The 19,008-nt window shown below is 44.0% G+C and overlaps 2 long non-coding RNA genes and 1 pseudogene across 2 annotated transcripts; all 3 read left to right on the top strand.

Annotated features, from left to right (window-relative positions):
• The first annotated feature begins 9,816 nt into the window (after positions 1-9,816).
• On the top strand, positions 9,817-10,325 carry LOC120703239. The gene is made up of 2 exons (XR_005686850.1): positions 9,817-10,103; positions 10,188-10,325. It is a non-coding gene; the product is annotated as an uncharacterized LOC120703239 (long non-coding RNA).
• Positions 10,326-11,148: 823 nt separating this feature from the next.
• On the top strand, positions 11,149-11,774 carry LOC120703238. Its single transcript, XR_005686849.1, has 3 exons — positions 11,149-11,219; positions 11,291-11,386; positions 11,488-11,774. It is a non-coding gene; the product is annotated as an uncharacterized LOC120703238 (long non-coding RNA).
• A 3,697-nt stretch (positions 11,775-15,471) lies between these two features.
• On the top strand, positions 15,472-17,342 carry LOC120703237 (annotated as a pseudogene).
• The last annotated feature ends 1,666 nt before the right edge of the window (positions 17,343-19,008 follow it).

Below are 19,008 nucleotides of genomic sequence, written 5' to 3'. Positions count from 1 at the left end.
TTGTCGCCCTGCTTCCCCCACCTCGACGCGTCGGTTAGCTCCCTGTCGCAGTTGAGGGGGAGGAGGGCGGGGTGTTGCGGCGGAATGCGGGTGTGGCGGCGGCGACGAGGTCACTCGTCATCACCGGCCGCAGGCGGAGATCGAGGCCGGTGGTGGCGGGGACGGAGGGGATTTGGGATTTGGGTTGGGACCGACGGGATTAGAAGAGAAAGGTCTGGGGGGAGGTAGGCCGGCCAGGCGGTGGGGATGGCAGGAGGGCGGCATTAGGGTTCTGGCGGGCATTAGGGTTCTGGCGGCAGGGGAGGCTGTCGGGCCAAGTTGGGGCGGGGGCGCCATGGCCGGAGCTTTGTGCGGTGGCAGCGGGGTGTTGTTGGAGAAGAGAGAGAAAGAGCCGAGTAAGAAGAAAGAGGGTATGGTACATTTTCATTTTTACCCTTCCAACCTCCTGCCGCACTAGACACATCAGGTACCATGCGGGTCCACTCCTTTCCCGAATCTCCACGCGAGTCAGCAGCCTCCTGCGGTCGCGATAAGCCTGGCGACCATAGGGGCATGCGGTATTTCCGCGTCCGTACTGGTGTGCAGATGCACTACTGGATATTGGGTAAATGATTCTGGGGACCGGCGCAATCGCAATGATTCATATAAGAGGAATATATATTATGTTCACACCAGCAGCAGAACTCCTATGGACAACCTAAATACCACGGAAACAGGTATTCCTAATTGGTTATCTGCGTGTGCAAGTTGCATTCCATGTGATCTTTTTATGTAATCCTACAGGCTTGTTTTTTATGGTAATGACAGATGAAGCTGGTATGGTCTCTGCTCTTAGTAATCAGAAGGAAAACAAGAAAAAGCAGAAAATTAGATGTGCAACAATGTCTACTAAAAAAACAATCTACTAAAAAAGGCCGAAAGAAATGCCAAAAAAATGGAAACATACTAGCGTACTATCAGGCAAGGTATGTTAGTAATATACAATTTAAGTATTTTGATTAGACATTGAATATATTGATATTTATATTTAGATATTTGGATTTGGATTGGAATCTGGGTTGATGTATCGTCGTTAATATAATGCAGATCTGCATGTACTTTCAATCAATAGTCATCGGCACAAACGTTTCTTGTTTTACTCAAGAGTGATCGTGATGTGCAAGCTAGATTTATGGATGCAATGACACTGGTCACATGGTACGAAAAGCCTAATTTTCTTTATGATGATGACATGTAATCCATATTGGTAGGAAATTACTTCAGAGCTTTTGCCAGGTCAGACACCGTAGGACCGACCCGATACTGTGGCTAGAGTGTACTCCCTCCGTACCTATAAAATTTGACGTTTTGGACAAGGTTTGGGTCAAACATTGAGAATATAAATCATCAATAACTTTTAAGTTGTTGAGTTTGCAAATGTGAAAATTATATGAATAGATTTGTTTTGAAAAATACTTTCATAAAAGTATACATATACCACTTTTTCATAAATATTTTTATAATAACAAGTGGTCAAAGTTGTGTTTTGGAGACCGTGTTGTTGTCCTAAACGTCAAGTTTTATGGGTACGGAGGGAGTACCATGCAAAGCTATATATATTCTTGATCTTTTCAACTTGTTTGAACTCTTACACCACGGGTGTAGAGTTAATATAGAATTAAATTCAAACACGTGCCTGGGCAGGTGCATACCCACTAGTCATCGGAAAGAGAGGACCGTTATTATTGCTATTGCTAACTGCAATGGACATCATCCAATCAAATAGTAGGTTGCCTTATATTGGACGGCGATGAAAATATTCATCGGCTGGCTCTTTGCTGGCACCAGGGAGAATGAGTCCAGTTCTCAATGCTACTAGCTGCGTCAATTATTTGCCGTGCCGCCAAGTACATGAGGCCAACCCCAACGATCAACGTCCGGATCGATTCAAACCCCCCTCTGACCCGCTCAGGTCGACTCATGGAGGCATGGTAGATTCCTCCTCCTGGCGTATTTTTTTTATTTCTTTTCTTTTTTTCCCCGAGGCTTTTGTCATTTATTATTTCATGAGGACCATTCTAATTAAAACAACTGGGCGTGCAAACTTTGGTTCACTTAGTTTAATTAACAGCCGAGGGTATAATTATTACTTAACACCAAATAAAATGCTAGGGGTCGTGTAAGGCAACGACAAGGTAATAAGAGGAGGGGTGAGTATGCGTGGCTGACATTGTGGTCCCATGCATCAATGTGAGGTGAGAAGGAGATGGTGGCTGGATTGGGCTGTGGCACAACGGGCAAAGCTTAGATTCTAATTTTAGAGGGTGTATAAGCAGTGGCTGAGTTAGGATTTTAACTGAGGGGTATATATCATTACTTCAATGTATGATTTGATAAGAACCGGTGAACAGTGATAAATAATTTTAAAATTTGCAAAGCAATTTGGCCTACCCGCACAAAACAACTAAAAGCGTGATAATAAATTTAAAAGATCCCTTGATATCTTGACATCGCGTAACAAACAACAGAGGGATGTTCACAGTAAAACATGAGAACCAGTGATGCGATCAAACTATGAAAGATATGTTAAAGTAGCACAGTATTTGGCTTATTTTGGACTTCTTGTGATTAGTACTTTCTCCTAATCAGAAACCTAGCAGACTTTACCTCTATTTTTATTAGCAGAAGCTTGGAAAGTTGAAAGAATAGATGCAGTCTACCAATTAGTGGTGGTCAATAATCACCGGCACTGATATCCTACTAGTTTTGGTAGCCTAGTCCGGCAGTAGTCGGAGGGCTGAGCGGCAGATCTCGGAGGAAGAGGAAGAGGAAGGAGCATGATATCAAAGGAAGAGGAAGAGCATAGAACTCAAAAGGAACATGATACGTGGCATTGGGGTCTGGGGGCTCTGGCAAGTGGTAGGACGTGACAGGAAACCGTCAGGCACGGCCGCACGGATGTGTGCTTCGATCGGCGGTGACAGGCGGAACTTTTGCTCTTGTTACACACATCGGCTGCTTACACTGGACCAGATTTGCAGGGTAGTCACCGTGTATATGTGGTGAAATTTTGATTGTAATGTGTGTTTTATTTTTGTGGGTGCATTGGCACGTACGCACTTCTGCCTACCTAGCTTCGCCCCTTAACTGTAGCTAGAGTTTTAGTTCATGTTTGAAAGGGAATTTAATTCAAATTCAAATCTCACCCAATAGCACTACTTTAGAGGCCCAATAGCACTCAGGCTGCGCATCTCATGAGCCAGCAGCCACTACTATGGAGGCCCAATAGCACTCAGCCACTACTTTTCTGGACTGGAGCCAGCAGCCACGACCACGAGGCCTTATCCTGCCGTCCACTCGGCAGAGTAAGCGGCCCGCGGTCTTCCTCTCACCCGCGGCCTCAAAGCAGAGCACATGCACAGCGTGTGCCAGGCGAATTAGTCGCTGATGGCCGCATCCCAACAGCACCCAACAACAACAACCTGAGCCCACGGCTGCAACTGCAATGACCGATGCACTACGTACTTGTGTTGATTTGTGCTCACTATACTGGGGGACTGTGTATGTATATACTCAACTGACGATTTGTGTTTGGTTAATTTGCATTCAGTAGTAGGCTCTTTGTGTTGATCTCAATCTGCATGTAGACGTATCAGGGTGATTGGTTTGTGCTTCAAATTAAACACATTGATTTTGGATCCGTGGACTAGAAAACTCGTTTGGTTCGGTCCAGTGATGAATCTAGAATTTGATGTTAGGGTGTTCCAACAAGGCAAAAAAAACCACAATAGCTTAGTAAAATATCTTACAAACATCTTTAAACTCAGAATTAAGTATGAAACTTACATGATATGAAGACTGCATACTTATAATAATTCAAAAACAAGGTTACAATACTATTTTTTCTTTCTCATTGCCATAAAAGCCTCCAATATATCATCTTCATTCACATTGAAGAAAATTTTTAGCTCAATATAGGTGCATAGGATAGCATAAAAAGACTTAGTCTAAGCAGCCTGAGCAGCTGAGCAGGTCCCCCGCACCTAGGGGTGGTAGTGGGCCATGGCTTTAATGGCCTCTTCACAGCCCAACATGACCCTTAAATATTTTAGCTCAAAATTGTATAAGATTAGAGCTCGGCTCTTATATTCTCTAGGCCAAATTGCAAGGCCCTTTACCACCCAAACACTAGGCGCGAGTGGTGAGCAGTTTGAGCAGCTGAGTAGGTCGCGAGGGAGTTGAGTCAAGCGATTGATTGAGAGTGTTAACGCTTCTGATGAAAAATACATCTTGGACCGTTTCTTAGGGTGGGCCGCTGTCCACCCGGCCCACCCTCTAGATCTGCCCCTTGTCCTTGTTCAGTCATAACAAAGATCAAACTAGACAACTCAGATCGAATTTGAGAAATACCGAGAAACCAAACCGATTGGTTTCGAGTAATAACTAGGAGAACTTGCTTGTAAGTGTGAGTCTTAGAAGATGTTCGGATACAAGTACTAATGCCAGAAAATGCTAAATTTTAATACTAGCCCATCCAAACAGGATTGCGCTAATGGAGTGGGCTAAACTTTAACCAAAACTCAAAATTCAACTACATTATAAGTATTAATAGATGCTAAAATTTAGCACTCAACTTTAGCCCATCCAAACAGATCTTCAGAATATGTATATATTACCTTGATTTTGGGGTGTGTGTGGGGTAGGGGGTGGGGGTCCATTTTACTCCCCTCACCTACCCACTTTATCCGCTTAACCTCCTGAACAAATTTTTGGCTCATTTTACTCCACTAAACTATTTCATTTGGTCCAATCTACCCCCTAATTAGACTCCTCTTTTTTACTTCTCTGGGTATGAGCTGAATTTTGACTTCAAATTTTGTGAACAGATACAAAACATGATGCTTTATGCTAAAAAATTATACTAAGAATTTTTTTCATGGTTATTTTCATAGGTTAGGAATATTTGGTGGGCACACCTTGATTATGGTTGGCACTTGTTATAAAACAGGAGAGACTGTTTGTCCAAAAAATACAAAAAAGTATGGGGTTGTGAATAAAAAAGGTATGCATTGCTTACAAATTTAGCATGCAGTGTTTCTTCGGATTGAAAACACCCTCCAAATATAAAAGAATAACCTTAGGAGAGTGCGGGGTCCCAATACAGTTCATACAGAATAAGGGCATCTCCAGGAGATTAGCTAAAATTTTAGCTAAATGACTAGGTAAAAGACTCGATAAACAAATAAAAAGCTAGCCAAAGTGTTGGAAAATCAACAGCCTAGTTATATCCCACTCTTTGTATATTGTCCATTCTGTTGGCCCCGGTTGTCAGCGTCCCGTCCCCAGCGCATCCCGTTGGTTGCCATTCGCTGCCCGTCTGTGCGCCGAGCTCGCCACAGCCGAGGTCCGCGCCAAGGTCGCTGGCCCGTCCGCCTCCAGCGTCGCCGCCCGCCTCCGCTCCGAGCTCGCCGCAGCCGGGGTCTACGCCGAGCTCACCGCCGCTCGTCTCCAGCATCGCCGCCGCCGATTCGGACCAGCTCGCCGCTTCCGCCGGGACCGTGACCTCCACCGGCCGGGACCTCGCCCTCCATTGGCGGGAGAGGACCGGTGGTAGAGGAGCACTGCAGCTCGTCCCGCACACGCTGCAGGGACCTACGTGCCGCGCCCGCAAGCTGCTCTCTGCACACCGCGCCGCCTCCGCCTTCGCAAGCCGCCGGTCTGCTCCCCCGCATGGAACTGCAGCCGCCGCACCGCCGGCTCCCCACACGCCATGCCCCGCGCCACCTCTGCCTCCACGCGCCGCCAGTCCGCTCCCCCGCGCGAAGCTGCAGCCGCCGCGCCGCTGGCTCCCGCACGCCACGCGCCGCGCCGGTCTAGGAGGTTGACCTGGTAGGCGACGCCGGCGGCGAGCAGCCGAGCCCTGCGACAGGCGCGTCGGAACGGGAGGAGGGCGACGGCGGCGCGCGAAAGGGAGGATGGCGAACGGCGGGGCATCGGCATCTTTGCCTGCCGATTTTTCCGGAATGCAGAAGGATAAAGCGAAGCTACAACTTTAGCTCATCTGTTGGAAACGAGTTTTACTATCTTTTCTCCTTATTTATCTATCCATGATGATTTACATAAACTGTTGGAGTTGCTATAATATCCTATTTTTTTGTTGAATCGGTAAAAGCTAGTAAGCATATATCGGCATGTTACTAAATTACTGAATAGAGCGTGATATGTAGTACTCCCTCCGTTCGGAAATGATCTACATATTTTGACTAGAGAAAGTCATTCGAAGTAAAGTTTGACTTATTAATCACTCTTAGAATATAATGTCAATTACGAATAACTCAATGTCATCTCAAAACCTCTTTGAATACATATGTATTGACATAAATTTTATAAACTAATTATACATATAATTTAACTAATTATTAGTCAAAGTTTATAAAGTTTGACTTTCTCTAGTCAAAATATGTAGATCATTTCCGAACGGAGGGAGTAAAACAACGAGTCTGGCAGGATAAAATTGTTGGGTTGCTACTAGGATAAGAATAACTGAAATTCCGTATACTATTACTAGGTTAGGGAGAAAATATTGAAAAACTGGTTGCTAGAAAATTACTTAGAATGCACAAAAGAGTATTGCCGGGGTTATAGAGCATTACTAAAGTTTGTAAGTATTACCGGAGATATACCAAATACCATAAGTGAGAGCGGTAGGATGATCCTACATTCAGTAGAATTGGAGCTTAGTTGTTTCTCATCTAGCATCAAGCATACCCGAAGAACTAGATGACTGAGTATTTACATTGCATATCATCTGCAAATGATTCACAAATGCTTGACCTGTACTTGAGATAGGTATCATTGTAGTGGAGGCGGTACTCTTCTTTTGCTTTCAATAACCTGCGGCTGCAACATAGATGAAAAAGATTACAAAAAATGTCACAGAATGAACAATAAAAAAAGAATAAAAATAAAAGGGACACGAGAGGTGAGTCTTACCTGCACAACTCTTTTCTTGGAAGTGATGCCAAGATCAGGTTCGGAAGCTTCATTGCTTTTTCGACATTAGGTGGCTGCCGATATAAAATTGAGGCCTTAAACGGGAACACAAACTTGCTGCGTCTAGTTGTAACCTTGTCAGACAGTTGGAATGTGACCAATCCACATCCTAACTCCGATCCGCAGGGGGGCTGATACTCCTCTGGTATGTCCATCTTTTTCCTCGGACAATGCCTTTTGATAAGTGTGCATTGGGTTGAAACATCATTTGTTTCTTTTGTCATGTCACCCTGCAAAACAAAAATAGTCCCGATTAACGCTCCCCATATACGGTGAAAAAAATAAAGTTCCTAAACAAAAATGTAGGGATTTATTCATTTCTAAAAAGAGCGGGCAAATTCAAAAAATGACCTCAGTTATCTTGTGGGCCTGACATGGCCTTGTGGGTGATTCTCCCATTTCTCTTTGATCATTCGTTGATCTCTGTGTTTCATTGGTTTCATGGAGAAGACTTGCCACATCATTCCAACACTTCTGAGCAAACAGATGCTCAACCACACCACCCGAATCATGTATGGATTGAGTATTTTGATGCTCAAATGTGGGGATTGCGTCAAAGGCAGTCAACAATTTATCAAACACGGGTGGTGAGTAGTTGAACACCAATGGGTGAGGAGATGGTGTTGTGAAACTGGTTGCATCACCTTCCTCATGGACCAGATCACCAATCTTGCAAAAAAAATTAGATGGGAAGAAATTATAAAAAAGAAATGGTGGTTTGAAAACAAATAAAAAGACACTTCTGCTACTGGAAAAATAATGAGATTAAAATTTATTGAAATAAATGATGGGGTGTCATAATTTACGGAAATTAAATATTAATATCAGGTATTGCTAGATTATTAGACATATAGCATAATAAAAAAATACTGAAGGGAGATATTATAATTTACTGAAATATTGGACATGTCTTGCAGTATCAAAAATACTGACATATATGAAGTATAAAAGCAAACGAGCCTAAAGTATGATTGAAATTAAAAAACTACTAAAGATCGAGTGAACTCGCTACGGTAGGTGGTGGTAGTAGCGGCGGAAGTGATGTCCCAAAGCTAAATCCATGCCCCTTGCTTGCACCAAGTTTGATCATTCACCTTGATCATTTGTTGATTTTTGAGTTCCATTGATTTCACAGAGAAGACCTGCCACATCATTCCAACATTCCCGATCGAACAAATGCTCAACCACACCGCCAGAACCATGTGTGGATTGAGTATTTTGGTGCTCAAATGAGGGCAAAGAAGAAAATTACTAAAGGGAAATTGGTGATATTACCCCTACTCTAGAAGTGAACTGTGTTTTTACCCCTATTTTTTGACTTTGTGATTTTGCCCCTGTGATTTGAAAATGAAGCTCCCGTTTACCCCTACTTTGGACGGCCGTTAGAAGGTGCTATATTAAATGAATTAAACAAATTGAAAATTAATAGAATCGTATGCAAAAATACCTCTATGCCCCTTATCCATCCAACCTCAACCGGCTCCTCTCAGTCACACACACGCGCGGAGGGCAAGCGTGGTGGGCCGGCGCGAGGCGAGCGGCGCAACGGGCCGGCGCCAGGCGCGCACGGAGGGCGGGCGGGCGGGCACGTGCGCGGCGGGTGGGCGCGAGCGCGGTGGGCTGGCGCGAGCGCAGAGGATGGGCGGGCGGGCGCGAGGCGAGCGCGGCTGGCCGGCGCCAGGCAAGCACGGCGGCCATCTGCAGCCGTGGTGAGTACCCACTTATCTCGCATGAATCTTCGATTTCTTGATCCATTTTCTTGAGGTCGCTTACGAATTTCCTGGTGGTGGATCCACTCAGTCGAATTGATGTGCCATTATTTGTTCCTCTCGTATGTGGTATTTGCACGAATGTGATTTCAAAACACTTCCCACAACAAATGCAGAATCATATGCTATTCTCAAAATGGCTGACCATGTCATCTTCAGCGCGAGGCGATCGGCGGATCCGGGGCCTGTAGCTTGAGGCCACGAGCTTCCTGGGAAGCCGGCAGACGGGGCACAGGAGGACAGTCCAGGGGCAGTGGATGGAGGATGGTACCGAGAACGTCTTAGATATGGATATTGATAGGTAATTTCTTGTGTTCTTGAAATGCATTAAGTAGCATCTAACTCGGTCAGTAGCGTGCAGTAGCTTTGATGAAAAGATTGGCTTATATAACTACATTCATTGTTGTGATTTGTAGGCCAAATCACAAGGATTTTGAACTTGTAGTTAGGTTCGGTCATTTTTCAGTATGCCAGATGGGGGGCCAAAGTTATGGCGACAGGGTAAAATATTGCCAACACAATTTATTGACATACATAACTATGGTCTGCAGCAGCTAGTTGATTTCGTAGCTAAACATTACATGTGGGGTTCTAAGCAGTTGTGCACTTTATGGCGTGATTTGGAGAATATATCTTGTGAGATAAAATCTGATGAAGAATTGCTCGATTGGTTTCTACTCAATCTAGACAAAGGGGTTGCGTGTATCAATGTCCAGATGAATGATTTTGAGGGGGCATTACAATGTTCACCAACAAAACGTAGATGTCACCCTTTTCATCGAGGACCCACAAATGAGACACCAACTAATAATGATACACCATCTAATAAAAGACCCACAAATGAGATCCCCACTAATGAGAGGACCAATTTCAAAAAAAAGGCTGCAAAAATCCAGAAGTCTAAAAATTCCAATGATGAGGGCATGTTCTCTGACACAAATTCACTTGCAGCACTGAGTGATAGTAGATATGACACTGATTTGGCTACATCATCTGACTCTGATGATGACTGCTCTGATACTGAGTTTGATCCTGATGGGGAGATAGTTGATATGGAAGATGAGTATGATCTTCCCGACTTCTCATATGATGTTGATGATCCTTGTATTGATGTAAATGTGGTGTTCCCAGATGTGGATCAGTGCAAGTCAGCAGTTACACACCATGCTATCTTGAATGACCATGCTTTCGAAATAGTGAAAAAAGACAAGAAACGTTTTAGAGCCAAATGCAAGAGAGCTGATAGGGGTTTCAAATGGACTTTTTTTTGCATCTACAAGCAAGAAATACATTGGATGCAAGGTAAATGATGTACCCATTTTCTTTCTTTCCTTCCTTTATTTGGTGATGATAATTACTGACATGATGTTTTTTCCCGTGTTGTAGGTTAAGACCAGTGGACCAAAGCACACTTGTGGTTCTTTCAACAAGTGTGGTGATACAATGGCTAATAACAAATGGGTAGCTGATCGAGTTGTCAATTTGTTGCGGGATGACCCTGAAATAGGAACAAAGGAGTTACAGGAAACTCTAATGAAGAAGTACTCAATTGAAGTGCCATATGATCGAGTTGTTAGATGCAAGTTGAGAGCACTAGATATGATATATGGCAAATGGGATGACAGTTATGACTTCCTACCTACATATCAAGCTAAGCTTCTGAGATCACTACCTGGCAGTATTGTTGACCTACAAACTGAAGAGCACAATGAAAAAGTGTGTTTCATGAGGTTCTTTGTAGCTCTCAAACCATGCATTGATGGATTTTTGCAAGGATGTAGACCCTATATTGCCATGGATGTAACACACTTGATAGGGAGATCAAGAGGTCAGTTAGCATCAGCTGTTGCAGTGGATGGTCATAACTGGTTATTCCCAGTTGCATATAGTGTCATAGAGGCCGAGACTAAGGAGAGCTGGACTTGGTTTGTTAATAACTTGAAGAAGGCAATTGGTTCTCCTCCAGGTGTGTTCATGTATCAAGTTGTTTTTGCTCAATTAGCATATTTCATATTCCAACTTTCTCCTAACATCGAGTTTTTTTTGTGTTCACACAGGTTTGGTCATTAGTACAGATGGAGGCAAAGGAATAGAAGGGGCAGTAGAAGAGGTGTTCCCAGGAGTTGAACATAGAGAATGCATGAGGCCTTACTGCTTGTCAAAAGAGGAGGCAGACATCTTCACAAGATGGTTCTGCGATGGACTGCAACGATTCTGTGTAAGTTATGTTATGTTTGCCATTGATGTCTATTCATGGTCGTTCTGTTCATTGCTATTTCACTCTTTTTTTTCCTACATATGAAGTGCAAGTGGTAGTGGTAGTGCAACGGGAAGGGGAAGGGGAAGGGGAAGGGGAAGAGGAAGGGGGAGGGGGAGGGGGAGGGGAACACAACCTGCAGATGGCAACAATGAACCAATGTGAGTTTCATGCATGAATTAGCTGATTTACTTGCTAATTTCCTCATTTCATTTGTATTATTTTCATGAAGTGCAAGTGAAGCTGTGAGGGGAAGAGGAAGGGGAAGGGGAAGGGGAAGTGGCAGAGGAAGAGGAAGAGGTGCAGCACGGGGTGCCAATGATACAAAGTAAGTCATGTTCATTGTATCATTGCAGTCCATTCCTATTTTTTCCCCATTTTTTTCTCAGTCACTAATTGGTAACATGTTGTACAATCTTTCATTTGAAGCACAAGTGCGGCTTGACAGAGAAGGGGAAGAGGAGGGACACCAGGGAGGCTAGCAAGTTTGTTAGGTTTAGATGCTTAAATATGTGCTGTTTGACACCTAGACTAGTAAAAAAACTCACTATTACTAGGTTCTTTTGTTGGACATGTCATGCAGACTTGTACTTTGGATCCTTATGCAAGTTGGTGTGCAAAACTGTAGGTTGGGATCTCAGATTGACATCCTTGATGTGTTACAATGTTATATATGCTGCCATGTTTGAATCTATGGAAGTTGTGTCAAAATGCTACCAAATTTTTATCAAATTTGGCCGTTTCGTAATGTTTCTAAATATATGCAACTCATCTCAGTTTTTATTTTATGTGGAAATCCCTTTCAAACGTGGGTATATTGCATTCATAATCTTGTTGTATTATGTGTGAAAATATTTTGGACACAAATTGTATACATGGCTCATGTATACATGGGAAACACTCCAGAGCTTATCTTACAATGTCAGGACAATACCTAATGTAAACAATCTCAGTCTTAATAGGGGTAAAAACACAAATTGTGAAAACAAGTAGGGGCAAAATCACATGGACACGATGGTCTTTTTGCGAGCAAATTGACACCGTTAAAAGGACTTGACAGAGTAGGGGCAAACTGTGTCTTCAGTTTCAAATAACAGGGGTAAATTCACAAAGTTAGAAAAAAGGGGCAAAATCACCATTACACATGAAAACGAGGGCAAAAACGCCAATGTCCCATTACTAAAAATGCATGTGCGTGCAGCTATCTAATACTAGACTTAACTATCGAGCCTAACAAAAAAAGGCATTATACTAGAACTAACAATTTACTAAGTAAAAACATAACAATTGAACCAAACCTGAGTTTAAAATGTTGGAAAATACAAGTACAACAAAAATGCATGTAACATAGGAGGCGTTACAGAATGTATTTTATAAAGGGATTACACATAACAAAGTTAATAGTTGTTGCCTTGATAGTGAACAAAAATACATGAAATTAATGACACAAAGTTAATGAAGGTAGAAAAAGGCAAAAAAAATAGAAAAATGGATCATTATTGAACTAAAAACATAAATTACTGAACTATATTGTAAAAAAAAAGTAGGGAAAATACCTCAGAAGCAGTAGGAGCCTGTGGCGCCCCAACCCCTTAGAAGCAGTACTAGCAACCACCTTGTAATTTTATTAGCAGCAGCTACCTTTGGATTCTTTGAAGGAGCATCAACAAAATCATCATTAGTGCTTGTGTTGTTTTTTTGGAGGCATTCCTCAAAGAAACCTTCTACACATTGCATCTACGTCTTGTGGACGATTGTAGGCATCTTCCGGTGGGTCATCCATAAATGCAGCTATTGAAAAAAAAATTATATGATTGACAATACCAAAAGGGATTGCTGGAAAGCACTGTAAGAGTATTATTAAAACTAACCAAAAAATTAGCTGAAAAACAGCACATATACAGAGATAATAAAATCAGATGATTGCTTTGGAAGAGGTTGCTACCTTTGATGCGGAGTTGCAAACTCAACGAAGTAAACTAACCTAACAAGAAAGAATTATTGATACTAGAGACTGAAGAAATACTGATACTAGATGCTAACGCAACTACTAAAAATGTTCACTAATGACTGAAGAAATACTGATACTAGATGCTAACGCAACTACTAAAAATAGCATAGTACCGAGCCTAAACAAAGCAACAAAATAAATTTACTTGCAAAGTAACACAACTACAGAAAATAACATACATTGAATGCCAAAAACAAAACTGGGGGATGAGAATAGAACAAATCAAGTACCGTACCAAGGAGTGATGAGGGGAACACTACTGCTCGGAGATCTCCACACCTATTGCTCACAACTAGATGATACTCAGGACCCGGTGTATAATATTACTAAAAAATAACATAGCACTAAGCTTGACCTAAGCTAAAAAAAGAATAATTGTGCCTACAATAACAAATTACTGAACTGAAAAAAATGCTTACAGAACTATTAAACTAACTACTGAAATACTGAAACTAAAACTACTAAAAAGGATGCATGATCAAATGTGATGGAGGATAGGAAGTGCCCAATATTCTGGTCCAAGTAGATGCTAACACAACTGCTATACTAACTCAGTAATCAACTACTAGACTAACTACTCATTCTCATTTCAGATCATCAATGCTCAGTAATACAAAAAAAAAGACTGGACTAACTACTAAACGTTACAAAATACTGATACTAAATCCGAACAGAACTACTGGCCAAACTACTCAATTTAGAGCATCAACATTCAGTAATTTGGTTTTGTTGTTAATCATCATGATCAGTATCCAGCACTAAGATGTTTCAATAATTAGCTTATTCAAACTATGTTGAGTTACTGAATATAAGAATAGCATAAACTCAGTAGTTTCTTTTAATTTCAGAAGTTTTAGTTGAAAAAATTATTGTACTACTAAAACTAAAGAATGAAAACCAAAATTGAGCAGCTACTATAGAAAAACCACCGAACTAACTACCAGCTCATCATCAACATTCAGTGATCATCCAAAAAAGTGGCGTTGGAGATATTATTAAGCATCAGAAAAACAAGCCATGGTAATACTAACCAAATAAAAAAAAACTACAAACACAACTACAAGACTAATTGTAAAAGCATCAATGTTTAGAGCATTAAACAAAGGAAATCAAAGACACTAAACTACCTGATCTAAAAACAAACAACTAGAATAACTCATGAATTTAGAGGATCAATTTACTGAGTCTGAAAATGCTAATATACTAGACTAACTACTCAGTCAAGATCGTTAGCACTAAAAAGCAATCCCGCTATATGAAAAACTATCAGATTAGAGCATGAAAATAACTAAAAATATTGGCATAACTAGTCAGCACTCAGTGTGGTGTAGAGCATCAAACAATTCAGTAAATGCTGACAAAAATTGGGCGCGCGGTTTTGGATATTGAATATGACTCCAGCTATTCTCACCTACATTTCTTTGAGCCTCTGCTGCTACGCAATCGGGATGGAAATCAACACAAAAATAACAATAAAAAAATCGATGAACCCAAACCCTAGAGCATACAATTTCAATCGATCAAGCATCCATGGTCCCAATTAATCAAAAAGGGTGGGCTATGCATGATGAAAAAGGATACTCACCAAAAAATGCTTCCAAATCGTCATGTTGCTGCTTAGTTCTCCCACCGTGCCGCTGGAGGGCGCCTGGGGTGAGTTGTGAGACTGACAGGCCTGCCAAGCCCGCATCGTTAGGGGGTGCCATGCTCCTAGCCACCATTCGAGGGAGTGGGAGGGGGCCTGGGATCTCACCTCCACTAAGGTGTGCGGGTGGGTGCGCTGCTTGGGATTCCCACCAGCTCGGATGCACACGAGCAGGTGCGGGGGGGGGGGGGGGCATTGTCTGGGGTACTGCTGCCATCGCCATACGCCTTGAATCCGCCGTTACCGCCGTTGAATTGGGCCTTGAATCGTGGTTAGGGCAGCATGGTCGCACGGACTAGGTTGGGGGCGATGGGGGATGCGGGGAGAGGGTGGGGTAACTGAACTCGCGGGTGCGCCATGGCCCAAGTGGGTGGCTTGATCGGGTCGGGTCCGGAGGATGGTGGGTGGGGTAGTTGGTTTGGTGTTGGGTGTAGAATGGTATTCTATACCTAGGGTGTAGATTAGTGCGCACACATATATATTATATGTACCCAAGTGCTATTATGCACCCTAGATGTTGCTACACCTAACTAATTACTGATTTAAATTTTCAGTAATAATCGTTGCGCTTGATTTCTGATGAACACCATTTTGCTGAACATGATTCGGTAAATCGGTTCAGTAATTTCTGATCAATTTGGTCAGTAATTTGACCGCCGGGTGTTAGAGATCTTGGAGGCTCGCGTGTGGTAGTGGAGTAATGCATTATATATATAGGTGAAGTTCAGAGTCCATGTTGATGGCTCAGCACCAACAGCATCATCAAACCATATGGAATACAGCCCTGTGTTCTACAGCCTACTTGCTCTTCTCCCTCTACTATACTTGTTAAAATTTCGCCTAGCTTCCGGAAACTCTCGCCATGGCAACAGCCTACGGCTTCCACCAGCTCCATGGCAACTCCCTATCATCGGCAGCCTTCACCACCTCCATGGCGCGCTGCCGCACCGTGCCTTGCGCGACCTGGCGCGCCGCCACGGCCCCGTCATGCTCCTCAAGTTCGGCGAGGTTCCGGTCGTCGTAGCCTCGTCCCGAGAGGCCACCAGGGAGGTTCTCAAGACCCACGACGCCGTGTTCGCGACGAGGCACCAGACCGCGACCTTCAAGATCCTAAGCAAGGGTGGCCAGGGGATCGCGCTCGCCCCCCTACGGTGAACACTGGCGCCAGCTCCGCAAGATCTGCAACATGGAGCTTCTAAGCGCCAAGCATGTCCGGTCCTTCCGGCCAATCAGAGAGGACGAGGCTGCGCGCCTCGTCCAGTCCATCGCGTCGGCGTCGGCGCCGCTGGTGAATCTCAGCATGATGCTGGCCGGATACGTCGCCGACGCGGCGCTCCGGGAGATCATGGGCGGCCGCCTCAGGGATCGAGACGCCTTCGTACAGCAGCTAGCTGAGGGTGCCCGGCTAGCGGCGGGCTTCAGCCTAGCTGACCTCTACCCGTCCTCCAGGCTTGCTCGTCTGCTGAGCCGGTCAGCACGCCAGGTGGAGATCCATCGAGCGGCGATGCTCGAGCTCATGGACAGCGTTGTGGGCGACCATTTGCAGAGGCGATCTGACCGGGACCCACAGGCGGCGGCGGAGGACATGGTAGATGTGCTCCTGCGACTCCAAAGGGACGGTGGCCTTCAGATCCCCCTCACTATGGACACGGTCAAAGCAGTGATCGTTGTAAGAGCTCTTAGTTATTTATTCCTCCTTAATTTATTTTTATTAAAACATCAGCAGCTAGCTCATGGTGACTTTGATGTGTCACATTCATACAGGATCTGTTTGTGGGATCCAACGACACCTCGGCGACCACTCTGCAGTGGGCCATGGCAGAGCTAATGAGGAATCCTGCCGTCATGTCCAAGCTGCAGGACGTGCGAGGAGCTTTCGCGGCGACGACGAAGGTAAGCGAGGAGGGCCTGCAGGAGTTGAGCTACTTGCACATGGTCATCAAAGAGACTCTGCGGCTGCATCTTCCATCGCCGCTGCTGTTGCCCAGAGAGTCCCAAGAACAATGTCAGATCCTCGGCTACGACGTGCCCAAGGGGACAATGGTGATGGTCAATGCAGGTGCGCTGTCGTCTGATCCGGAGTATTGGGACGAGCCGGAATTGTTCAGGCCTGAGCGCTTTGAGGATAGCCAGAAAGATTTCAAGGGAAATGAATTCGAGTTCATACCATTTGGAGCTGGGAGGCGGATGTGACCTGGTATGTTCTTCGGCCTCGCCAATATTCAGCTAGCTCTCGCAAATCTCGTCTTCTACTTTGATTGGAGTCTGCCAGAGGGCGTCAGTTGCAGCGAACTGGACATGACCGAAGCTGCAGGGGTCACCGTTAGGAAGAAGTCAGATCTCTGGGTGCGAGCTACACCTAGTGCCATAATGCTGCCTCGTTGAACTCATTTCAGTTCAATTAAAAAAAAAAGAACTCATTTCAGCACAAACGAGCTCTACGTTTCTCTGATCTTCGTGGGCAACAACCATGAATGAGTTCTCATGGGCTTTCACTATTCATTAGAATAATTAACTTTATGTAATTTCTAGTTATCATCAGTCCCGTCAGAAAGTGACAGCAGACCAGAGATAAGACTTGCTTGGTCTCAATAAACGTCGTACCCCATGTTTTGGTTCATTTACTTACCTCTCTCATAAGCAGCGTTCGGTTCATGTGATGTATGTCCTTGTGTTGCTTCGTTGTAGTGAAAAAAATTAGATAATTCTTCTTGATAGATGAACAAATACATAACTGACTGGGAAAAAAAAAAGAGGGCGATAACATGTGACAAATTTATGCAAACTGCTATATTTCCATCATGCAGCTAGCATTCTAGGTTGCAGTAGTGCCCAAGGTCAACAACGGTCCATAGTCCACTAGGATATAGGTGTGGCAACACATGCATTGTAGTGCATAGAAAATCAAACTCAAAATCGAGATCCAGGGAGCGCGAAGCCATTATTATCTTAATCATGGACCTAGAAATGGGTTAACTCAAGGAGCATCTAAAACATTAGTATATACTAGATCCGAGGCAGCATGTGACTATTGTTCTGAAGAAAATTAGATTAGTGATCAATTTATTATAGTTAATTAATTAGTTAGTGATTAATGACATCATTAATTAGTTGCTTACTAATCATGAAAGGGTCAATCACAAAAGGGTGTATTCCCTTCAACCTTTGGCCTCTTGGGCATGTAGTGGTCCCCATCAATCGAATACAACAATCACTCTTTCACTTTTCTCCTACACTATGTTATCAGTCACTTAGCTTTCCCTGTGGCCTGGGCAAGGCAACGGATAGAGGACGATGGGTAGGGATGAAAGCGATCGGGAACGGTCGGGAAAATACTCTAACCATTTTCGTTTTCATATTTTTATTCGGAAACGGGAACGGGAACGAAAAAACTCGGTCGGGAAAACGAAATCGGTTATGCGGGATATCGGAAACGGTACAATTCGATCGGAGTCATGTCGATAACGGTCGGAAACCGGTACTCAAAAGCGGGAATAACGAATCATGTAACACCTTCAAATGTTCGACTCCACACAATGGTTACAACCATATATAATATATAGTCAAATAATACTATAGTCTAAGGATAAGTAAATAAATGAACACCACAGTAGAGATCACATCGCAAAGGCATAGACCCTGAACCACCACGAGCTCCAGCTATTTGGCCCATAGCTTTCGAGCACTACCCTACCTGCTGTGGCTAGCAGGCCATGGCAGCTGGCCCACGTGCATGCAGGAGCAGCATCCGGGCGGGCAGCAGGCCGCCAATAGCCAGTAGTGCAGCGCACGGCACTAGCGGCAGCAGCAGTAGCACAGCACGACAATTTAGTCCCACCTTGGCTACGGAGCGATGCAGTGTGCACTTGTGAGCTAATAAATTAGACTGAGGGCCAGGCGCCAAGTAGCTGAGCTTCCGAGCAAACGGGAAGAAACAGGAAGAATCCGGGAATTCCCGAGTAAAAAACGGGAACCGAAAATTCGGTCGGTGAAATGCTTCACCCGATTTCGTTTTCGAATTTACCAGAATTTCCCATATTTTTCCCGAATTCCGAATTTTCCTGTAAAAACGATATTCGATCGGTATATGCGGTATACGGTGTCGGTCGGTACGGGATTTTTCCGTTCCTGCTTTCATCCCTAACGATGGGCCTCACTTCCGTTGGGTAAGAATGGACCCAATGCCCTTTCGATTCTTTGCACTGGAGGATGGTTTCCTCATCTTTCATCTAGCCTACACCGGACATCTTCATCTTCACTTCCGGAGGAGAGGAGGTGAAGTGCATCTAGGCCG

Source organism: Panicum virgatum, chromosome 4K, assembly GCF_016808335.1.
Source record: "Panicum virgatum strain AP13 chromosome 4K, P.virgatum_v5, whole genome shotgun sequence".
Classification (NCBI taxonomy): Eukaryota; Viridiplantae; Streptophyta; class Magnoliopsida; order Poales; family Poaceae; genus Panicum; species Panicum virgatum.
Note: the sequence above shows the minus strand (reverse complement) of the source record. Positions and strands in the feature narration are given on the sequence as shown.